At 46.6% G+C, this 24,148-nt stretch overlaps 1 protein-coding gene and 1 pseudogene across 1 annotated transcript in view; one reads left to right on the top strand and one right to left on the bottom strand.

Moving 5' to 3' along the window:
• ATP2A3 (ATPase sarcoplasmic/endoplasmic reticulum Ca2+ transporting 3) overlaps positions 1-24,148 on the top strand; it is a 391,052-nt gene that overhangs the window by 32,971 nt on the left and 333,933 nt on the right. The gene's annotated exons all lie outside the window — the stretch shown is intronic.
• Positions 17,554-17,672, bottom strand: LOC135051523 (5S ribosomal RNA; annotated as a pseudogene).

Below are 24,148 nucleotides of genomic sequence, written 5' to 3'. Positions count from 1 at the left end.
TGTCAGGCAAGTAGTTAAGGACTAATCATAACACCTTTAGAAAAAAGCTCCGCTGTATCGCTTACAACCTCTATAGATGGTATTAGAAGTATGGTCTGCATTGCAGGCAATGGGGTCCCATCAAAATTCCCTTTGAGTTCAGCAAAGCTTTCTAGGCTTTGCCGAGTCCCAGCCTGGTTGCAGTACTATACGTGTGTGCAGACTTCAACCTGTAGCCAACAGTGTTGGGTTACATGCAACCCAGCAGAGTATGTCACGGAGGATGGAGACACCACATGACCTCACAGGACAGGTAAGTTATGTTAAATATCAGTGACATACTTGTTAATCTCACTGATACTAAATGAAATATGCCACCAGTTGTTACATGAAGTCTATAGTAGATTACTAATTAGTAAATAATTAGATGTGGCTGAACTAGTAGTGCTGTAGCTCATGCCTCTGCTATGGGGACCCATTGGTAAGCACATGCAAGGATCCACGCATGCACAATAAAGCAGAGATCTATAATTAAAAAGAACTTTGCGGTTTGTTTGCCAGCCCTTGTCATGCTGGAGTGAATTGCCAGGCCCCTTACATTTTTTAGTGCGGTCCCCAGAAATGAAGTGTTCTGATATAAATTGGTAACTTAATCATAACAATAGTGGTTTGAAATAATCAGTTTTTTTGAAAAATGGATTGAAAATCTGGTAATGTATGGGAGTATATGACAATCTGCAATATGCTCCCAAACACCAGAAAAACAGACAAACTGTTCTGACAAGTTGTTTAAATCATATTGATTTAACCAACTTGACTGGGCAATCCTCTTTATCTGATTTCCTGCATTTGAGAGCAAATTGTTGATTGTCATTTGCTCCCATACATTACCAGATTTTTAGTTGGTGTAGTGTAAGGTCAGCTTTAGTGACAGAAAGGCTGATTTGTTACAAAAGCAAAAAAGAGCAAGTAACTGCACAATGGGGGTAATTCTGAGTTGATCGCAGCAGGATTTTTTTTTTAGCAATTGGGCACATGTTAAATCTGCCTCCCCTGCAGTGCACATGGTTTTGCCCAATTGCTGTCAAAAATCCTGCTGCGATCAACTTGGAATTACCCCCATTGGCTAAACCATGCTGCATTGCAGGTGGTGCAGAGATTTAGATTTGGGAGAGGCGTGTCCAAACTCAAATCTAAATTGCAGTGTAAGAATAAAGCTGTCCTACATTTGGGGACTATATGCAAAATCAGCCAGTACCCTGCATGGAAAAATAAAAATAAAATATTTCCACTACTTGCATTGCAACGTGGTTTGTTCTTAATACAAAGTTACTTTCATTTATTTGTTCCCAATTTGAAATTTGGTGGAGTCATGTATGATTGTATTATTAAAAGGGATATGATATGATTGGGGGTAATGGGGATTGAACATCTGATAAAAAGGGGGAAGATAGAGTAAGATTATTTGGATTATAGTAGAGAGGATATAGGTTTATTATGTGGTTTGAAGGTGCTGCAAGTCTGTATGTAAACAGGGTGGGGTTATGATTGTCATCAACAATATTAGTGTTTCTCAGACCCTGTCCTCATGGATCCCTCACAGTGCAGTACAGATGGTACTAATTATTCCCAAGAATACCATGAAAAATGTACTTCTGGGGTTTCATGAGGAACTAGTTTCAGATACATATATACATAATAGCAGTTCTATCAAGCCATGTATTATGACACAGAGTGATCGCTTGACTTGACGAGAACTCAGCTGATATGACCTGATTCTCCCCATGACCATACTGTTGTGTTGAAAGGTTGAACCTGCTTGTGAATGTTGTGTACTGTTGGATTAATAGGCATTATAAGGGCCCAAGTTGACTAATAGTTTTCTGTTCCATTACTGTTGCCAGTCTTGGTAGGTAAATGTTACTATTTTTCACTGCAGGTCAGCTGTCACATTCTAGGTACATGTTAAAGACTCACTTTAACTGTCTTTTTTTTTTTTTTTTCCCCATGACCGAGGTCTTCAGTTATATTTATACTTATCTTGTAATATAACTTTTTTTTCTCTTACGTCCTAGAGGATGCTGGGGACTCCGTAAGGACCATGGGGTATAGACGAGCTCCGCAGGAGACATGGGCACTATAAAGAACTTTAGAATGGGTGTGCACTGGCTCCTCCCTCTATGCCCCTCCTCCAGACCTCAGTTAGATCCTGTGCCCAGAGGAGATTGGGTGCACTACAGGGGAACTCTCCTGAGTTTCTCTGGAAAAATAATTTTGTTAGGTTTTTTATTTTCAGGAAGCACTGCTGGCAACAGGCTCCCTGCATCGTGGGACTGAGGAGAGAGAAGCAGACCTACTTAAGTGATAGGCTCTGCTTCTTAGGCTACTGGACACCATTAGCTCCAGAGGGAGTCAGAACGCAGTTCTTCCCCCGCCGTTCGTCCCAGAGCCGCGCCGCCGTCCTCCTCACAGAGCCGGAAGATTGAAGCCGGGTGAGTATAAGAAGAAAAGAAGACTTCTAAGGCGGCAGAAGACTTCAGATCTTCCCTTAGGTAAGCGCGCAGCGGTAACTCTGCGCGCCATTGCGCCCACACATTACACAGACTACCAGGCACTGATGGGTGCAGGGCGCAGGGGGGGGCGCCCTGGGCAGCAATATAAACCTTTAAGTCTGGCAATATGGATATAGGCTGCGGAGGCAGTAAGTGTATAAATCCCCCTCCAGTTTTATAAAATTGAGCGGGACCGAAGCCCGCTGCTGGAGGGTGCGGAGCTTGGTCCCTCAGCACTAACCAGCGCAATTTTCTCCACAGAGCACTGCAGAGAAGCTGACTCCCCGGACTCTCCCCTGCTGAACACGGTGACACAGGGCTGAAAAGAGGGGAAGGTGCAGTGAGTGTATTACACGATTATATTTCTCTGACGTCCTAAGTGGATGCTGGGACTCCGTAAGGACCATGGGGAATAGCGGCTCCGCAGGAGACTGGGCACAACTAAAAGAAAGCTTTAGACTACTGGTGTGCACTGGCTCCTCCCACTATGACCCTCCTCCAGACCCCAGTTAGAATCTTGTGCCCGGCTGAGCTGGATGCACACTAGGGGCTCTCCTGAGCTCCTAGAAAGAAAGTATATTTTAGGTTTTTTATTTTACAGTGAAATCTGCTGGCAACAGACTCACTGCAGCGAGGGACTAAGGGGAGAAGAAGCGAACCTACCTAACTGGTGGTAGCTTGGGCTTCTTAGGCTACTGGACACCATTAGCTCCAGAGGGATCGACCACAGGACCCGACCTCGATGTTCGGTCCCAGAGCCGCGCCGCCGGCCCCCTTACAGAGCCAGAAGCAAGAAGTGTTCCGGAAAATCAGCGGCAGAAGACTTCTGTCTTCAACAAGGTAGCGCACAGCACTGCAGCTGTGCGCCATTGCTCCTCATGCATACCTCACACTCCGGTCACTGATGGGTGCAGGGCGTTGGGGGGGGGGCGCCCTGAGGGCAATATAATACACCTTGGCTGGCAAATCATCACAATATATAGTCCCAGGGCTATATATGTGATAAATTACCCCTGCCAGAATCCATGAAAAAAGCGGGAGAAAAGTCCGCCGAAAAAGGGGCGGGGCTATCTCCCTCAGCACACTGGCGCCATTTTATCTTCACAGTGCAGCTGGAAGACAGCTCCCCAGGCTCTCCCCTGTAGTTTTGCAGGCTCAAAGGGTTAAAAAGAGAGGGGGGGCACTAAATTTAGGCGCAATATGTGTATACAAGCAGCTATTGGGGGAAAAATCACTCAGTTATAGTGTTAATCCCTGCATTATATAGCGCTCTGGTGTGTGCTGGCATACTCTCTCTCTGTCTCCCCAAAGGACTTTGTGGGGTCCTGTCCTCAGTCAGAGCATTCCCTGTGTGTGTGTGGTGTGTCGGTACGGCTGTGTCGACATGTTGGATGAGGAAGGTTACGTGGAGGCGGAGCAGAGGCCGATAAATGGGATGTCGCCCCCTGTGGGGCCGACACCAGAGTGGATGGATTGGTGGAAGGTATTAACCGACAATGTCAACTCCTTACATAAAAGGCTGGATGACGTAACAGCTGTGGGACAGCCGGCTTCTCAGCCCGCGCTTGCCCAGGCGTCTCAAAGGCCATCAGGGGCTCAAAAAACGCCCGTTACCTCAGATGGCAGACACAGATGTCGGCACGGAGTCTGACTCCAGTGTCGACGAGGTTGAGACATATACACAGTCCACTAGGAACATACGTTGCATGATCTCGGCAATGAAAAATGTGTTACACATTTCTGACATAAATCCAAGTACCACATAAAAGGGGTTTTATGTTTGGGGAGAAAAAGCAGCCAGTGTTTTGTTCCCCCATCAGATGAGTGAATGAAGTGTATAAAGAGCGTGGGTTCCCCCGATAAGAAAATGGTAATTTCTAAAAAGTTACTGCTGGCGTACCCTTTCCCGCCAGAGGATAGGTCACGTTGGGAGATATCCCCTAGAGTGGATAAGGCGCTCACACGATTGTCAAAAAAGGTGGCACTGCCGTCTTGGGATACGGCCACTTTGAAGGAGCCTGCTGATAAAAATCAGGAGACTATCCTGAAGTCTGTATATACACACTCAGGTACTATACTGAGACCTGCATTTGCCTCAGCATAAATAGTGCTGCTGCAGCGTGGTCTGATACCCTGTCAGATAATATTAATACCCTAGACAGGGATAATATTTTGCTAACATAGAGCATATTAAAGACGTCGTCTTATATATGAAGGATGCACAGAGGGATATTTGCCGGCTGGCATCCAGAATTAATGCAATGTCCATTCTGCCAGGAGGGTATTAGAGACCCGGCAGTGGACAGGTGATGCTGCCTTTAAAGGGCACATGGAGATTCTGCTTTATAAGGGTGAGGAATTGTTTGGGGATGGTCTCTGGGACCTCGTATCCACAGCAACAGCTGGGAAGAAAATTTTTTACCTCAGGTTTACTCACAGCCTAAGAAAGGTACAGTCCTTTCGGCTTCAGAAAAGCAAGCGGGTCAAAGGCGCTTCGTTTCTGCACAGAGACAAGGGAAGAAGGAAAAAGCTGCACCAGACCGCCAGTTGCCAGGATCAAAAATCTTCCCCCGCTTCCTCTGAGTCCACCGCATGACGCTGGGGCTCCACAGGTGGAGACAGGTGCGGTGGGGACGCGTCTCGGGAACTTCAGGGACCAGTGGGCTTGCCCACAGGTGGATCCCTAGGTTCTGCAAGTAGTATCACAGGGATACAGGCTGGAGTTCGAGGCGACTCCCCCTCGCCGTCACCTCACATCAGCCTTGCCTGCTGCCCTCGGAGAAAGGGAGGTAGTACTGGCGACAATTCACAAGCTGTACTTTCAGCAGGTGAAATCAAGGTACCCCTCCTTCAACAAGGCCGGGGTTACTATTCCAAAATGTTGTGGTACCGAAACCAGACGGTTCGGTGAGACCCATTCTAAAATTGAAATCCTTGAACACTTATATACGAAGGTTCAAGTTCAAAATGGAATCGCTCAGGGCGATTATTGCAAGCCTGGAGAATTTCATGGTATCACTGGACATCAAGGATGCTTACCTGCATGTCCCTATTTACCCTCTTCACCAGGAGTACCTCAAAATTGTGGTACAGGATGGTCATTACCAATTCCAGACGTTGCCGTTGGTCTGTCCCCGGCACCGAGGGTATTTACCAAGGTAATGGCCGAAATACTTATCCCGTGCTTGGACGATCTCCTTATAAAGGCGAGGTCCAGGGAGCAGTTGTTCGTCGGAGTAGCACTATCTCGGGAAGTGCTCCAACAGCACGGCTGGATTCTGAATATTCCAAAGTCGCAGCTGGTTCCTACGACGCGTCTACTGTTCCTGGGTATGGTTCTGGACACAGAACAGGATAAAAAGGGTTTCTCCCGGAGGAGAAGTCCTAGGAGTTGTCGTCTCTAGACAGAGACCTCCTAATACAAATACAGGTGTCGGTGCATCAATGCACGCGAGCCCTGGGAAAGATGGTAGCTTCTTACGAAGAAATTCCATTCGCCAGGTCCCATGCAAGAATCTTCCAGTGGGATCTGTTGGACAAGTGGTCCGGGTCGCATCTTCAGATGCATCGGCGGATAACCCTGTCTCCAAGGGCCAGGGTGTCGCTGTTGTGGTGGCTGCAGAGTGCTCATCTTCTAGGGAGCCGCAGATTCGGCATACAGGACTGGGTCCTGGTGACCACGGATGCCAGCCTTCGAGGCTGGGGGGCAGTCACACATGGAAGAAACTTCCAAGGACTATGGAAAAGTCAGGAGACTTCCCTACACATAAATATTCTGGAACTAAGGGACATTTACAATGTCCTAAGTCAGGCTAGACCCTGCTTCAACACCGGCCGGTGCTGATCTAGTCAGACAACATCACGGCGGTCGCTCATGTAAACCGACAGGGCAGCACAAGAAGCAGGATGGCGATGGCAGAAGCCACAAGGATTCTCCGATGGGCGGAAAATCATGTGTTAGCACTGTCAGCAATGTTCATTCCCGGAGTGGACAACTGGGAAGCAGACTTTCTCAGCAGACACGACCTCCACCCGGGAGAGTGGGGACTTCATCCAGAAGTCTTCCAAATGATTGTACACCATTGGGAAAGGCCACAGGTGGACATGATGGCGTCCCGCCTCAACAAAAAGCTACAAAGATATTGCGCCAGGTCAAGGGACCCTCAGGCGATAGCTGTGGACGCTCTGGTAACACCGTGGGTGTACCAGTCGGTGTATGTGTTCCCTTCTCTGCCTCTCTTACCCAGGGTAATGAGAATAATAAGAAGGAGAGGAGTAAGAACTATACTCATTGTTCCGGATTGGCCAAGAAAAGCTTGGTACCCAGAACTCCAAGAAATGATCTTAGAGGACCCATGGCCTCCGCCGCTCAGACAGGACCTGCTGCAGCGGGGGGCCTGTCTGTTCCAAGACGTACCGCGGCTGCGTTTGACGGCATGGCGGTTGAACACCGGATCCTGAAGGAAAAGGGCATTCCGGAGGAAGTTATCCCTACGCTAATTAAAGCTAGGAAAGAAGTGAACGCAAACCATTATCACCGCATATGGTGGAAATATGTTGCGTGCTGTGAGGCCAAAAAGGCCCCAAAGGAGGAATTTCAGCTAGGTCGATTTCTGCACTTCCTACAGTCAGGGTGACTATGGAGCTAAAATTGGGTTCCATTAAGGTCCAGATTTCGGCTCTATCGATTTTCTTCCAAAATAGAACTGGCTTCACTGCCTGAAGTTCAGACTTTGGTTAAGGGAGTGCTGCATAGTCAGCCCCCGTTTGTGCCTCCAGTGGCACCGTGGGATCTCAACGTGGTGTTGGATTTCCTGAAGTCGCATTGGGTTGAGCCACTTAAATCCGTGGAGCTACAATACCTCACGTGGAAAGTGGTCATGCTGTTGGCCTTGGCGTCGGCCAGGCGTGTATCAGAATTGGCGGCTTTGTCATGCAAAAGCCCTTATCTGATTTTTTATATGGATAAGGCGGAATTGAGGACTCGTTCCCAATTCTTTCCTAAGGTGGTATCACTTTTTCATGTGAACCAACCTATTGTGGTGCCTGCGGCTACTTGGGACTTGGAGGATTCCAAGTTACTGGACGTAGTCAGGGCCCTGAAAAGTGTATGTTTCCAGGACGGCTGGAGTCAGGAAAACTGACTCGCTATTTATCCTGTATGCACCCAACAAGCTGGGTGCTCCTGCTTCTAAGCAGACTATTGCTCGCTGGATCTGTAGCACGATTCAGCTTGCACATTCTGCGGCTGGACTGCCGCATCCTAAATCAGTGAAAGCCCATTCCACAAGGAAAGTGGGCTCTTCTTGGGCGGCTGCCCGAGGGGTCTCGGCTCTGCAACTTTGCCGAGCAGCTACTTGGTCGGGGTCAAACACATTTGCTAAATTCTACAAGTTTGACACCCTGGCTGAGGAGGACCTAGAGTTTGCCCATTCGGTGCTGCAGAGTCATCAGCACTCTCCCGCCCGTTTGGGAGCTTTGGTATAATCCCCATGGTCCTTACGGAGTCCCAGCATCCACTTAGGACGTCAGAGAAAATAAGATTTTACTCACCGGTAAATCTATTTCTCGTAGTCCGTAGTGGATGCTGGGCGCCCATCCCAAGTGCGGATTGTCTGCAATACTTGTTTCTAGTTATTGCCTAACTAAAGGGTTATTGTTGAGCCATCTGTTGAGAGGCTCAGTTGTTATCATGTTGTTAACTGGGTATTGTATCACGAGTTATACGGTGTGATTGGTGTGGCTGGTATGAGTCTTACCAGGGATTCAAAATCCTTCCTTATTGTGTCAGCTCTTCCGGGCACAGTATCCTAACTGAAGTCTGGAGGAGGGTCATAGTGGGAGGAGCCAGTGCACACCAGTAGTCTAAAGCTTTCTTTTAGTTGTGCCCAGTCTCCTGCGGAGCCGCTATTCCCCATGGTCCTAACGGAGTCCCAGCATCCACTACGGACTACGAGAAATAGATTTACCGGTGAGTAAAATCTTATTATAAAAGCGCTATTATCTGGGAATTCTGTTTCCAGTGTCAGTTGGCGCTGGGTGTGTGCTGGCATACTCTCTCTCTGTCTCTCCTAAGGGCCTTGGTGGGGAACTGTCTCCTTATAGATATATCCCTGTGTGTGTGGGGGTGTCGGTACGCGTGTGTTGGCATGTCTGAAGCGGAAGGCTCATCTAAGGAGGAGGTGGAGCAGATGATTGTGGTGTCTCTCCGTCGGCAACGCCGACTCATGATTGGGTGGACATGTGGAATGTTTTAAATGCAAATGTGAACTTATTACATAAGAGAATGGACAAAGCAGAGTCCAGGGAAAAGACAGGGAGTCAATCCACGGATTGGACTGTGTCACAGGGCCCTTCAGGGTCTCAAAAGTGTCCCCTATTCCAAATAGCAGACACTGATACCGACACGGATTCTGACTCCAGTGTCGACTACGATGATGCGAGGTTACACCCAAGGGTGGCCAAAAGTATTCATTATATGATTATTGCAATAAAAGATGTTTTGCATATCACAGAGAACTCCTCTGTCCCTGACACGAGGGTGCGCATGTATAAGGAAAAGAAACCTGAGGTAACCTTTTCCCCCATCTCATGAGCTGAATGAGTTATTTGAAAAAGCTTGGGAAACTCCAGACAAAAAACTGCAGATTCCCAAGAGGATTCTTATGGCGTATCCTTTCCCAGCACAGGACAGGGTACGCTGGGAATCCTCACCCAGGGTGGACAAGGCATTAACGCGCCTGTCCAAGAAGGTGGCGCTACCGTCTCCAGACACGGCAGCCCTCAAGGATCCTGCTGATCGCAGACAGGAAACTACCTTAAAATCTATTTATACGCATACGGGTGCTTTACTAAGACCGGCAATAGCATCGGCATGGGTATGTAGCGCAGTTGCAGCTTGGACAGATACCTTGTCAGCTGACCTTGATTCCCTAGACAGGGATACCATTTTATTGACCTTAGGTCACATTAAAGACGCAGTCTTATATATGAGAGACGCTCAAAGAGACGTTGGGCTGCTAGGTTCGAGAGCCAACGCCATGGCGATTTCTGCTAGGCGAGCCCTGTGGACCCGCCAATGGACGGGTGATGCCGATTCAAAGAAGCATATGGAGGTTTTACCATACAAAGGTGAAGTTTTATTTGGGGAAGGTCTCGCGGACCTGATTGCCACAGCTACCGCGGGTAAATCTACTTTCTCTGACGTCCTAGTGGATGCTGGGAACTCCGTAAGGACCATGGGGAATAGCGGCTCCGCAGGAGACTGGGCACAAAAGTAAAAGCTTTTAGGTCACCTGGTGTGCACTGGCTCCTCCCCCTATGACCCTCCTCCAAGCCTCAGTTAGATTTTTGTGCCCGGCCGAGAAGGGTGCATGCTAGGTAGCTCTCCAGAGCTGCTTAGAGTAAAAGTTCTAAATAGGTTTTTTTATTTTCAGTGAGACCTGCTGGCAACAGGCTCACTGCATCGTGGGACTAAGGGGAGAAGAAGCGAACTCACCTGACTGCAGAGTGGATTGGGCTTCTTGGCTAATGGACATTAGCTCCAGAGGGACGATCACAGGTTCAGCCTGGATGGGTCCCGGAGCCGCGCCACCGGCCCCCTTACAGAGCCAGAAGAGCGAAGAGGTCCGGAAAAATCGGCGGCAGAAGACGTTCCTGTCTTCTATAAAGTAGCGCACAGCACTGCAGCTGTGCGCCATTGCTCTCAGCACACTTCACACTCCGGTCACTGAGGGTGCAGGGCGCTGGGGGGGAGCGCCCTGAGACGCAATAAAACATGTTTAAACCTTATATGGCTAAAGAAATACATCACATATAGCTCCTGGGCTATATGGATGCATTTCACCCCTGCCAGTTTTCCAAAAAAAAAAAAAAAGCGGGAGAAAAGGCCGCCGTGAAGGGGGCGGAGCCTATCTCCTCAGCACACAAGCGCCATTTTCCCTCACAGTTCCGCTGGAAGGAAGGCTCCCAGACTCTCCCCTGCAGTCCTGCTACAGAATCGGGGTAAAACAAGAGAGGGGGGGGGGGGCACTAATTGGCAGAAAATACATATATAGCAGCTATAGAAGGGAGAAACACTTATATAAGGTTATCCCTGCATATATATAGCGCTCTGGTGTGTGCTGGCAAACTCTCCCTCTGTCTCCCCAAAGGGCTCGTGGGGTCCTGTCCTCTATCAGAGCATTCCCTGTGTGTGTGCTGTGTGTCGGTACGATTGTGTCGACATGTATGAGGAGGAAAATTATGTGGAGGCGGAGCAATTGCCTGTAATAGTGATGTCACCCCCTAGGGAGTCGACACCTGACTGGATGGTCGTATGGAAGGAATTACGTGACAGTGTCAGCACTTTGCAAAAAACTGTTGACGACATGAGACAGCCGACAAATCAGTTAGTGCCTGTCCAGGCGTCTCAAACACCGTCAGGGGCTCTAAAGCGCCCGTTACCTCAGATGGTCGACACAGACCCAGACACGGATACTGACTCCAGTGTCGACGGTGACGAGACAAACGTAATGTCCAGTAGGGCCACACGTTACATGATCACGGCAATGAAGGAGGCTTTGAACATTTCTGATACTACAAGTACCACAAAAAAGGGTATTATGTGGGGTGTGAAAAAACTACCCATAGTTTTTCCTGAATCAGATGAATTAAATGAGGTGTGTGACAAAGCGTGGGTTTCCCCCGATAAAAAACTGCTGATTTCTAATAAATTATTGGCATTATACCCTTTCCCGCCAGAGGTTAGGGCGCGTTGGGAAACACCCCCTAGGGTAGATAAGGCGCTCACACGCTTATCAAAACAAGTGGCGTTACCGTCTCCTGATACGGCCGCCCTCAAGGAACCAGCTGATAGAAAGCTGGAAAATATCCTAAAAGGTATATACACACATACTGGTGTTATACTACGACCAGCAATCGCCTCAGCCTGGATGTGCAGTGCTGGAGTGGCTTGGTCGGATTCCCTGACTGAAAATATTGATACCCTGGATAGGGACAGTATATTATTGACTATAGAGCATTTAAAGGATGCATTACTATATATGCGAGATGCACAGAGGGATATTTGCACCCTGGCATCAAGAGTAAGTGCGTTGTCCATTTCTGCCAGAAGAAGTTTATGGACACGACAGTGGTCAGGTGATGCGGATTCAAAACGGCATATGGAAGTTTTGCCGTATAAAGGGGAGGAGTTATTTGGGGTCGGTCTATCAGACCTGGTGGCCACGGCGACGGCTGGGAAATCCACCTTTTTACCCCAGGTCACCTCTCAGCAGAAAAAGACACCGTCTTTTCAAACTCAGTCCTTTCGTCCCCATAAGGGCAAGCGGGCAAAAGGCCACTCATTTCTGCCCCGGGGCAGAGGAAGGGGAAAAAGACTGCAGCAAGCAGCCTCTTCCCAGGATCAGAAGCCCTCCCCCGCTTCTGCCAAGTCTTCAGCATGACGCTGGGGCTTTACAGGCGGACTCAGGCACGGTGGGGGCCCGTCTCAAAAATTTCAACGCGCAGTGGGCTCACTCGCAAGTGGACCCCTGGATCCTGCAGGTAGTATCACAGGGGTACAAACTGGAATTCGAGACGTCTCCCCCTCGCCGGTTCCTGAAGTCTGCTCTACCAACGTCTCCCTCCGACAGGGAGGCAGTATTGGAAGCTATTCACAAGCTGTATTCCCAGCAGGTGATAATCAAGGTACCCCTCCTACAACAGGGAAAGGGGTATTATTCCACGCTGTTTGTGGTAGCGAAGCCGGACGGCTCGGTGAGACCGATTTTAAATCTAAAATCATTGAACACTTACATAAAAAGGTTCAAATTCAAGATGGAATCACTCAGAGCAGTGATAGCAAACCTGGAAGAAGGGGACTATATGGTGTCTCTGGACATCAAAGATGTTTATCTCCATGTCCCAATCTACCCTTCTCACCAAGGGTACCTCAGGTTTGTGGTACAGAACTGTCATTATCAGTTTCAGACGCTGCCGTTTGGGTTGTCCACGGCACCACGGGTCTTTACCAAGGTAATGGCCGAAATGATGATTCTTCTTCGAAGAAAAGGCGTCTTAATTATCCCTTACTTGGACGATCTCCTGATAAGGGCAAGGTCCAGGGAACAGTTAGAGGTCGGAGTGGATTCTAAATATTCCAAAATCGCAGCTGATTCCAACAACACGTCTACTGTTCCTAGGGATGATTCTGGACACAGTCCAGAAAAAGGTGTTTCTCCCGGAGGAGAAGGCCAGGGAGTTATCCGAGCTAGTCAGGAACCTCCTAAAACCAGGACAAGTGTCAGTGCATCAATGCACAAGGGTCCTGGGAAAGATGGTGGCTTCTTACGAAGCGATTCCATTCGGAAGATTCCATGCAAGAACGTTTCAGTGGGATCTGCTGGACAAATGGTCCGGATCGCATCTTCAGATGCATCAGCGGATAACCCTATCTCCAAGGACAAGGGTGTCTCTCCTGTGGTGGTTGCAGAGTGCTCATCTTCTAGAGGGCCGCAGATTCGGCATTCAGGATTGGATTCTGGTGACCACGGATGCCAGCCTGAGAGGCTGGGGAGCAGTCACACAGGGAAGAAACTTCCAGGGCTTGTGGTCAAGCATGGAAACGTCTCTTCACATAAATATCCTGGAACTAAGGGCAATTTACAATGCCCTAAGTCAAGCAAGGCCTCTGCTTCAGGGTCAGTCGGTTTTGATCCAATCGGACAACATCACGGCAGTCGCCCACGTAAACAGACAGGGCGGCACAAGAAGCAGGAGGGCAATGGCAGAAGCTGCAAGAATTCTTCGCTGGGCGGAAAATCATGTGACAGCACTGTCAGCGGTGTTCATTCCGGGTGTGGACAACTGGGAAGCAGACTTCCTCAGCAGACACGACCTCCACCCGGGGGAGTGGGGACTTCACCCAGAAGTCTTCCACGTGATTGTAAACCGTTGGGAAAAACCAAAGGTGGACATGATGGCGTCTCGTCTCAACAAGAAACTAGACAGATATTGCGCCAGGTCAAGGGACCCTCAGGCAATAGCGGTGGACGCTCTGGTAACACCGTGGGTGTACCAGTCAGTGTATGTGTTCCCTCCTCTGCCTCTCATACCCAAAGTACTGAGAATCATAAGAAGGAGAGGAGTAAGAACTATACTCGTGGCTCCGGATTGGCCAAGAAGGACTTGGTACCCGGAACTTCAAGAGATGCTCACGGAGGACCCGTGGCCTCTACCTCTCAGAAAGGACCTGCTCCAGCAGGGACCTTGTCTGTTTCAAGACTTACCGCGGCTGCGTTTGACGGCATGGAGCTTGAACGCCGGATCCTGAAGGAAAAAGGCATTCCAGATGAAGTCATCCCTACCCTGGTCAAGGCCAGAAAGGATGTAACCGCAAAACATTATCACCGCATTTGGCGGAAATATGTTGCGTGGTGTGAGGCCAAGAAGGCCCCTACAGAGGAATTTCAACTGGGTCGTTTCCTGCATTTCCTGCAAACAGGACTATCTATGGGCCTAAAATTAGGGTCCATTAAGGTTCAAATTTCGGCCCTGTCAATCTTCTTCCAAAAAGAACTGGCTTCAGTGCCTGAAGTTCAGACGTTTGTCAAAGGGGTACTGCATATACAGCCTCCTTTTGTGCCTCCAGTGGCACCTTGGGATCTCAATGTAGTGTTGAGTCTCCTAAAATCACATTGGTTTGAACCACTCACCACTGTGGAATTGAAATATCTCACATGGAAAGTGGTCATGCTGTTAGCCCTGGCTTCAGCCAGGCGTGTCTCTGAATTGGCGGCTTTATCATATAAAAGCCCTTACCTAATTTTTCATTCAGACAGGGCAGAACTGAGGACTCGCCCTCAATTTCTCCCTAAGGTGGTTTCAGCGTTTCACATGAACCAGCCTATTGTGGTACCTGCGGCGACTAGGGACTTGGAGGACTCCAAGTTGCTGGACGTAGTCAGGGCCCTGAAAATATGTTTCCAGGACGGCTGGAGTCAGAAAATCTGACTCGCTGTTTATCCTGTATGCACCCAACAAGCTGGGTGCTCCTGCTTCTAAGCAGACGATTGCTCGTTGGATTTGTAGTACAATTCAGCTTGCACATTCTGTGGCAGGCCTGCCACAGCCAAAATCTGTAAAAGCCCATTCCACAAGGAAAGTGGGCTCATCTTGGGCGGCTGCCCGAGGGGTCTCGGCTTTACAACTTTGCCGAGCAGCTACTTGGTCAGGGGCAAACACGTTTGCTAAATTTTACAAATTCGATACCCTGGCTGAGGAGGACCTGGAGTTCTCTCATTCGGTGCTGCAGAGTCATCCGCACTCTCCCGCCCGTTTGGGAGCTTTGGTATAATCCCCATGGTCCTTACGGAGTTCCCAGCATCCACTAGGACGTCAGAGAAAATAAGAATTTACTTACCGATAATTCTATTTCTCATAGTCCGTAGTGGATGCTGGGCGCCCATCCCAAGTGCGGATTGTCTGCAATACTTGTATATAGTTATTGTTACAAAAATCGGGTTGTTTATTGTTGTGAGCCATCTTTTCAGAGGCTCCTACGTTTATCATACTGTTAACTGGGTTCAGATCACAAGTTGTACGGTGTGATTGGTGTGGCTGGTATGAGTCTTACCCGGGATTCAAGATCCTTCCTTATTATGTACGCTCGTCCGGGCACAGTATCCTAACTGAGGCTTGGAGGAGGGTCATAGGGGGAGGAGCCAGTGCACACCAGGTGACCTAAAAGCTTTTACTTTTGTGCCCAGTCTCCTGCGGAGCCACTATTCCCCATGGTCCTTACGGAGTTCCCAGCATCCACTACGGACTATGAGAAATAGAATTATCGGTAAGTAAATTCTTATTTTTTTGCCTTTTGTTCCCACACAGCAAAATAAAACTCCACAATATCAGATGCAGTCCTTTCGGTCGCATAAGTCCAGAAGATGTCGGGGCTCATTCTTCCTCGCCAGAGGTAAGGGTAGAGGGAAGAGAACACCTGCTTCGGCTAGTTCCCAGGAGCAGAAGTACTCCCCGGCTTCTACTAAATCCACCGCATGACGCTGGGGCTCCACTGAGGGAGTCCGCACCGGTGGGGGCACGTCTTCGACTCTTCAGCCAGGTCTGGGTTCTGTCAGACGTGGATCCTTGGGTGATGGATATTGTATCCCAAGGATACAAACTGGAATTCGAAGAGGTGCCCCTTCGCCGATTTTTCAAGTCGGCCTTGCCAGCTTCTTCCCCAAAGAGGGAAGTAGTGTTAGCTGCAATTCAAAAGCTGTGTCAACAGCAAGTGATTGTCAAGGTTCCCCCAGTCCAACAGGGGAAAGGGTACTATTCGACCCTGGTCGTGGTCCCGAAGCCGGATGGCTCTGTCAGACCCATTTTAAATCTAAAATCCCTAAACCTGTACTTGAAAAAGTTCAAATTCAAGATGGAATCGCTCCGGGCTGTGATCTCCAGTCTGGAAGGAGGGGATTTTTTTGGTGTCACTCGACATAAAGGATCCTCATCAGGCGTACCTGAGATTTGCTGTACAAGACTGTCATTACCAGTTTCAGACGTTGCAGTTTGGGCTTTCCAGAGCCGTTTTCTCCACTTTCTACAGACCGGAGTAGATATGGGCCTAAAATTAGGCTCCATTAAGGTACAGATTTCGGCCCTGTCTATTTTCTTTCAGAAGGAATTGGCTTCTCTCCCAGAAGTCCAGACTTTTGTAAAGGGAGTGCTGCACATCCAGCCTCCTTTTGTGCCCCCAGTGGCACCTTGGGACCTTAACGTGGTGTTACGGTTCCTGAAGTCTCACTGGTTTGAAACTCTTCAAACGGTTGAATTTAAATTTCTCACTTGGCAGGTGGTCATGTTGTTGGCCTTGGCATCTGCAAGGCGGGTGTCCGAATTGGCGGCCTTGTCTCACAAGAGCCCCTATTTGACTTTCCATGTGGATAGAGCAGAGTTGAGGACTCGTCCTCAATTTTTGCCTAAGGTGGTTTCTTCACTTCATATGAACCAACCTATTGTGGTGCCTGTGGCTACGGGTAATTTGGAGGATTCCAAGTCCCTGGATGTAGTCAGAGCCTTAAAAATCTATGTAGCCAGGACGGCTCGGGTTAGGAAAACAGAAGCACTGTTGTCCTGTATGCAGTTAACAAAGTTGACTATTGCTCGCTGGATCTGTAACACGATTCAGCAGGCTCATTCTACGGCAGGATTGCAGTTACCAAATTCGGTAAAGGCCCATTCCACTAGGAAGGTTGCCTCTTCTTGGGCGGCTGCCCGAGGCGTCTCGGCTTTACAGCTTTGCCGAGCAGCTACCTGGTCAGGTTCAAACACTTTTGCAAAGTTCTATAAGTTTGATACCCTGGTGGATGAGGACCTTGCGTTTGCTCAGTCGGTGCTGCAGAGTCGTCCGCACTCTGCCGCCCGGTCTGGAGCTTTGGTATAAACCCCATGGTCCTTACGGAGTCCCCAGCATCCTCTAGGACGTAAGAGAAAATAAGATTTTAAACCTACCGGTAAATCAATTTCTCCTAGTCCGTAGAGGATGCTGGGCGCCCGTCCCAGTGTGGACAAAATATGCAAGTCTTGTATATATGTTAGACAAAAGGAGAAAAGAAGACTCTTTTGTGGGCGCACTCTTGTGTAATTATGAAAGTATCAAAGAAATAGATTAAAATTCAATATTTATTGATAATGAACATAAAACACATAGTAGTTGAATGTGCAGGTAGAGAAAAAAAAGGTAAATGAATAAACACTGGAACCGGTAATGCTGATGTTAATGTCAGATAATGATTCCAAGCTGCCTGGGTAGCATAAATCTTTCAAATGTATGGTAAATCCGAAAATAGGTCTCAAACGACTGCCTGGGCTGTACAATCTTAAAATAGAGCTAGACACTTGGCGCCTCAATAATTTTGATTAATAATCAGATCGGCTGTATTGCTTGTAACTGGCGTCAGAATAGAGATTAGAAAACTGATTTAATAAAGAAAAGATGAATCTGCTGTCGGTGTTAGACACTGAGCCTGGCCACCCAAATATTCTACTAAACCCAGTATTCCTCAAGAGTCTCCCACTCGAGTACTAACTTGGCCCAACACTGCTTAGCTTCCAAGATCGGAAGGATTCGGGCGTTACCAGTGTGGTATGATAGTAGAGAATTATTAAAGGTGCTACTGGAATCACCGATGAGAGTTCATGAAGTGAAGAAGAAGGTAACGGGGAGGGGGTATAGTGAGAAGGGGGATCTGCTGCCAATGTTAGACAGGGGTGAGCCCCTGAATCAATGGTGAGAGTCCCGAAATTGTAGCGATAGTCAGAAAAAGAAATTCTCAATGAGACAGTCGTTCTCAGTGATTATGGTTGCTCAATGTATAATGGTATCGGGTGTAAATACCGGATAGTGAGTATAATCGCCTGTAAACCACTGAGTGATAGCCACGTTGAAAAAAGGGGGGGGGGAAAGCAAAGGAGAAGGCTCTGCAAATGGTATCACAATGTTGATACTAATAGTAGATAATATCTCCAAAGGAGTCAAAATAACCTTAAATTAGTTGATATAAATACACCGCTATTGCGAAATGGATATCCACAAAAGATAGATCACTGAAGTATAGTTAAATATGAAAAAAACACCAAACATCAATTAATGCTGGTCTCAAATACTATTTGGACCTGGATTGAATATATAGCCGAGTCTGAATTAATGGCTATGAGAATGAATCAATGATGGATAATTAAATTGAATTAAATAAATTAATGAATCCACAGTCAAAAAGATCTAAGTAAATACAGCTACTGAAAAGGGATATTTCTTTAAGAGCTGTAATGGTTTTGATACTAAGACAAAGATAGATCATTCAGAAAATTGATAGAGCCACAGTTAATAATAAATAGATCTAGATAAATACAGGCTACTAAAAACGGTATAAATTGCATGCAAGAAATAAGAGACTATAGTAGCACGGGTAAACCTTAGAAAATAAATAGGTTTAAATACAGGCTACTAGAAAATTAATATGTATTGCATAGAAAAAAAGACAGTATAATCACACGGGTAAACCTGGAAACAGATATTACCCGTGTCGATGTCTTTATGGGAATCAGGTGCCGTGTAGCAGTACTGTGAATCCAGGGGACGAATAGCCGCGTGGTTGATGTGGGATGAAGTGCCAATTCGTCAAAATGCAGATCTGTGGTCACAGGATAATAGAGTCCGATGTCGGTCAGGGTTCTGTGCGGATCCAGTAATCAGAAAAGTTCAGTGAATGTGGGATGCGGCGCAGGAAAGCAGAGGGGAATGTCCATAAACAGCCGTGTCAGAGTCCCGGCATTGTGTCAGACATACATGCCGTGAGGATGCGCTGTGAGTCTCGGAAGCTGTATTGCCGTTCAGCTGATGGTGATGCACGGTTAGGCAGACGGAGACATCTGTGGTCCCAGAGTAGCTGAGGGTCGGAAGACGCGTTTCGCCCGTTCACCGGGCTTGGTCACTTTCTGTGCGGTATAACCCCTATACAAGTCTTGTATATAGTTGTTGCTTACATAAGGGTTATGTTACAGTTGAGATCAGTCTTTAGCCGATATTGTTTTGTTCATACTGTTAAGTTCCGTATAGTCCAGGTTATACGGTGTGGATGGTGTGGGCTGGTATGAATCTTGCCCTTAGATTAACAAAATCCTTTCCTCGTATTGTCCATCCCCTCTGGGCACAGTTTCTCTAACTGAGGTCTGGAGGAGGGGCATAGAGGGAGGAGCCAGTGCACACCCATTCTAAAGTTCTTTATAGTGCCCATGTCTCCTGCGGAGCCCATCTATACCCCATGGTCCTTACGGAGTCCCAAGCATCCTCTACGGACTAGGAGAAAAAGATTTACTGGTAGGTTTAAAATCTTATTATTATTTTTTTAGCTATATGTTCCTGTAACCGTTCCTCTTTCTATGGTAAGGCCCTTTGTCTATTACTGCAAGTCAAAAGGTTTATGTGCAAACTGAGGGTCATTCAAGATCTAGAGTAATTTACATCATTATCAATTCTAAGTGCATGTCGGTTGTGTAAGTTAATTACATTAAGGTGCATTTGAATTGTCATAATGATTGGTTTATGCGGATTGCAAAATATTGCTTTATGGAGAAAGCCTTCAACTTCTATTTAAATTAGATTTGGAAAGAAACTGCACAGTCACCGTTTGCATCATAGCTGTCACGATCCGGGTATCTGGACGCCATTTCTTACCCATCAGATGCCTCCTAAGGCTGGCTCAGCGCTCCAGGACTGGATCCCATCTGTTATCCTAATGTTCACATTCCTGCATCCTCTCCTGTCTCTCTGAGACGCTGTCACAGTAACGCCTTATTACATCTGGCATGGCGTCTCCCGCGGCCTCCGCCGCCGTCCCTGAGCTTCTGCATGCAGAGTGTCAGAGTGGCGATTACGTCAGCCGCGGCCTCCGCTGTGTCCGCGTGGTTGGATGTGCACTTGTCAGCCTGGCGTCTCCTGTCTCCAGTGGCCGGCGCCGCCATTACTGTTTTCATTACCACATGGATTACAAACCAAACTTCCCTCCAAGTGTCTGCATGGGCGCAGCCATCTTGGATTCTGTCAGCTGATCATTTCCTCCAATCTGTTGTCAGTATTTTTAATCTGCATAATTGCCAAGCCAATCCCTTCCTTGCTGCAGGTATAAATACACTGTGCCTGAGCAAGGAAGGCGTCAGTGCTTTGGTTGTCAAACCTAGTTCCTGTTTGTCTCTCTCCTGTGATTGTCTTCCAGGTTCCAGCTCCTGTCTCAAGACTTCCACCATAGAGACCCGCACCAGCATTCCACCTGCGGTGTAGCCTGACTCTCCAATCCATTGTGGATTCATCTGTTTCCAGCTACAACATTACCTGCTTCCAGCTCAGCTTCCAGCAGAGTACAGCTTCCCTTAAAGGGCCGGTGTCCTTTCTACACTTTACCACTCTCCACCGGTATTATTATTTCTCCGCTCTCAAGTTCTACATTTCAGTTCATATTTCATCGCTCCCAAGTTCATTTATTATTTGACTGGTTCCAGCCAGTATCCACTCCGTGCTAACAACAGTCTGGTTCCAGCCAGTATCCACAGCAGCTGTTTTATCTTCAGCAACCCAGCTTTTCCTGGAACACCAGCTGGCACAATCCTGGGTTATCTCCATTGCTACAGTCGGGCCTGGTAAGGACTTTCCATCTAGAAGATCATAAGAACTATCTCACACTACCAGTGCCCTGTGGCTCCTGCCATCCTGTAGTACCCAGGAACTGTATTTATTCTTTGCTGACTTTTACGTTTTCTTTTACTGCTGCTGTGTTGCGGAGTTGTCATAATAAACATCATTGACTTTTATCCAAGTTGTCGTGGTCACGCCTTCGGGCAGTTATTATTCATGTTACTTACATGTCCAGGGGTCTGATACAACCTCCCAGGTTCCGGTACATCTCAGCCCCTACAACTGAGGCTGCCTCCCGTCAGCTCAGGCCCTCAGTTGTGACAATAGGGGTCTATTCAATGCATGTCGGAACCTCTCCGACGGAGAGGATCCGACAATGCAGTATTCAATTTGCAGGAAATCCGACTGGTTTTGCCTGTTTTCGACAATGCCAATCCGACTTTTTTAAAGTTGGATTGACATTGTTGAAAACGGGACTAAAACCTGTCGAATTTGGCTGCAAATGTGACAAAACACGTGTTTTCCGACTAGTCTGAAAAACGGCAACCCCCTTGAATAGGTCGAATCATGATTCCACCTAAATAAGTCGGAAACTGCTGTCTTTCCGACTAGATGGCAATTCTGACTTCAATTGAATAGACCCCATAGTATATAATTAAACTTGTACAGATCATACATACCTGCACAAAATTTGTGTGTACTGTATGAGGGGTATTCAGTTAGTGCCGTTTTTTTGACCAGTCGAAAAAAAACGACACTTTCCGCCCGTTTTTAGGTCAAATTGACATTCGACCTATTCAGTGCTCGTTCCGATTTTTCGACTGGTCGAAAAATCCGCACAAGCAAAAACCACGTGAAATGGCGAATTCACCGCCGATCCACAGGTTTTGTCGAAATTTGCGGGCGTTTTTGATAGGTTTTTTTTGGGTAATTTTCGCCCATTTCAATTAAAGTGGATCCGATTACAAATCCAGTCGTATTGTCATCCATTAAAACAAGTCAAAACAAGTATACAAAACAAACCGCAATAATGTGTCCTTGAGGATTATATAATCTTTTCTTCTTAATGATTTTCATGCAGATCTTTGTAGTATAACCAACCCTTTGTTAACTAACAGGCTGATCCTGCTCTCATCCCATGGAGGTGCAAACAGAATTATCCTATCATAAATGGCAAAAAACAAATAAACAAACAAACATTTGAGTTACACGGCATATTGCCTCGGCTATTGATCAAGGACAAAATTGGCAATTACAAGGGAAATTATTTACTCTTGCTCTCAAACCCAGTTGCAATTGTGTGGTTTGTACCTAAATTTACTACAAGTTGTATATTATGAATTGATGCAGTTTTGGTCCCTTCTATGTGTCATATATCTGTTGTATTTATTGATTTTAGACTATTACTATAGTGTATATATTAAATGTGATTTTTTTTTTTTCTTCTCTTTAACTACAGTGCTATATTTATTCCTATGTGATCTTTTTCCGACTGGATCGTTTGAGTATTAGAAATACTTTTGGAATTGCACTGCTATGATACATTTATTTGAATTGTTTGGTGTTCAGATAGCTCCACATGCAAGAAGTGAGGAAGCCTGTGACTTATGCCCAGTAGAGGTGAGCTTGTCAAAGACTGAAGGAACCAGCTTGTCTCTGGCTATAAGAGAAGATATTGCAAAGATTGCTCCAGAGGCATCTAGCAGTTTTTCAGCAGACCTAGGGCCTAATTCTGAGTTGATCGTAGCAGCAAATTTGTTAGCAGTTGGGTAAAACCATGTGCACTGCAAGGGGGGCAGATATAACATGTGCAGAGAGAGTTAGATTTGGGTGGGGTGTGTTCAAACTGAAATCTAAATTGCAGTGTAAAAATAAAGCAGCTATTATTTACCCTGCACAGAAACTAAATAACCCACCCGAATCGAACTCTCTGCACATGTTATATCTACCCTCCCTGCTGTGCACATGGTTTTGCCCAACTGCTAACAAATTTGCTGCTGCGATCAACTCTGAATTACTCTCCTAGATCGCACGTCCTAGTCAAGCAGTCAGAGCTTCCGGCTTGATCTACAGCTATGGAATGAATAGTGATAGGATTCAGGATTCCTCCTCTTTGAAAATATATTTTCTGGATCACCAGTACCTAGGACCAAAAACTCTCTTGGGGAATAGGGATATTAGAACTATTTTTCTGATTCAGATCTAACCTCAGTCCATTCTTGAGAACTATCTATTTGATAAGACTGAGCTACGAGCCACAATGTGGAGCACCTAGGGGTAGATTTACTAAAACTTTTAAACAAACAAGAGGTTGGGTTGCCAATATATCCTAATTATTATTATTATCCATTTATTTATATTGCGCCACAAGGGTTCCACAACACCTAACAGAGTACATAAATAAATTAGCAAAGCAAGAAAACAGTGACTTACAGTGAAAGACAAAGCATGATGTATAAAAATTGCTGCATTAGTGGTAATAACACTCAGATTAGCAGCAGGTTGACAGAAACTAGGTGGTAGGTGCCGTTGTATGGAGTAGGTGATAGAAGAGAGGGGAAAGGGACCCGCTCATGAGAGCTTACATTGTAAAGGGGAGGGGCAGACAGACAGACAGACAGACAGTGGTGACACAGATGGGAGGTAGACAGTGATCATGGAACACAAGGGTTAGAATGAAAGGTGGCTGGGTTTGATAAACAAATGGATCTTAAGAGCCTGTTTGAAGTAGCAACCAATCAGATTTTTTCTATAATTTCTCTAGTCTAGAAAATAGACTAAATATGCTATGGGTAACGCCACTATTGTCTGTTTTAGAAGCTTTAGTAACTATTCTGCTAGTATCTGCTGCTAGGCAAGTACTGCACTTAATGGTTACAGACTATCCTTAGCCACTCCCAGCAGATTTATTTGGAAATAAGGGTACAATCTTGAGTTTGATTTTTTTTTTCATATTTTTCTCAGCTGTTGGAAATTGTAGGGATATTTTGGTGAAAGTCCGATTAGATTACGGTGTCCTTACTCTATTTCAGCTATAGATATGGAAAATAGGGAAGATTATAGATGGGTATTTATTCCAGTAGATCTGTTATTATAAGAGCACTTTTTTTCTCTCTCTCTCTCCTTTTTTTTTTTTTTTATTTTTTTTATTTTTTTTATCGTTTCTCAAATTTTCAATAGGGGATCATTAGTTTAAACTCTGGGCTCTAACCTTTGTACTAAATAACAGCACCAATGGTATTCACAACGGTCATGTCTGTAATGGTAGCCAGGACAAGATTAGTGGAAATAATTTGTATTCCTTAGATAGACTATCCCCTTATAAAAGCAGGATCTTCTCTGAAGATGTTTTGAATCCCTAGGTTGAATAAGAAATCACAAAAAAATCCAACATGTTCCAACAAGGAGAATGCATTTTCTCGGGTGATGAAACTGGACAAAAAGT

The sequence above is a fragment of the Pseudophryne corroboree genome, chromosome 2, assembly GCF_028390025.1.
Source record: "Pseudophryne corroboree isolate aPseCor3 chromosome 2, aPseCor3.hap2, whole genome shotgun sequence".
NCBI lineage: Eukaryota > Metazoa > Chordata > Amphibia > Anura > Myobatrachidae > Pseudophryne > Pseudophryne corroboree.
Note: the sequence above shows the minus strand (reverse complement) of the source record. Positions and strands in the feature narration are given on the sequence as shown.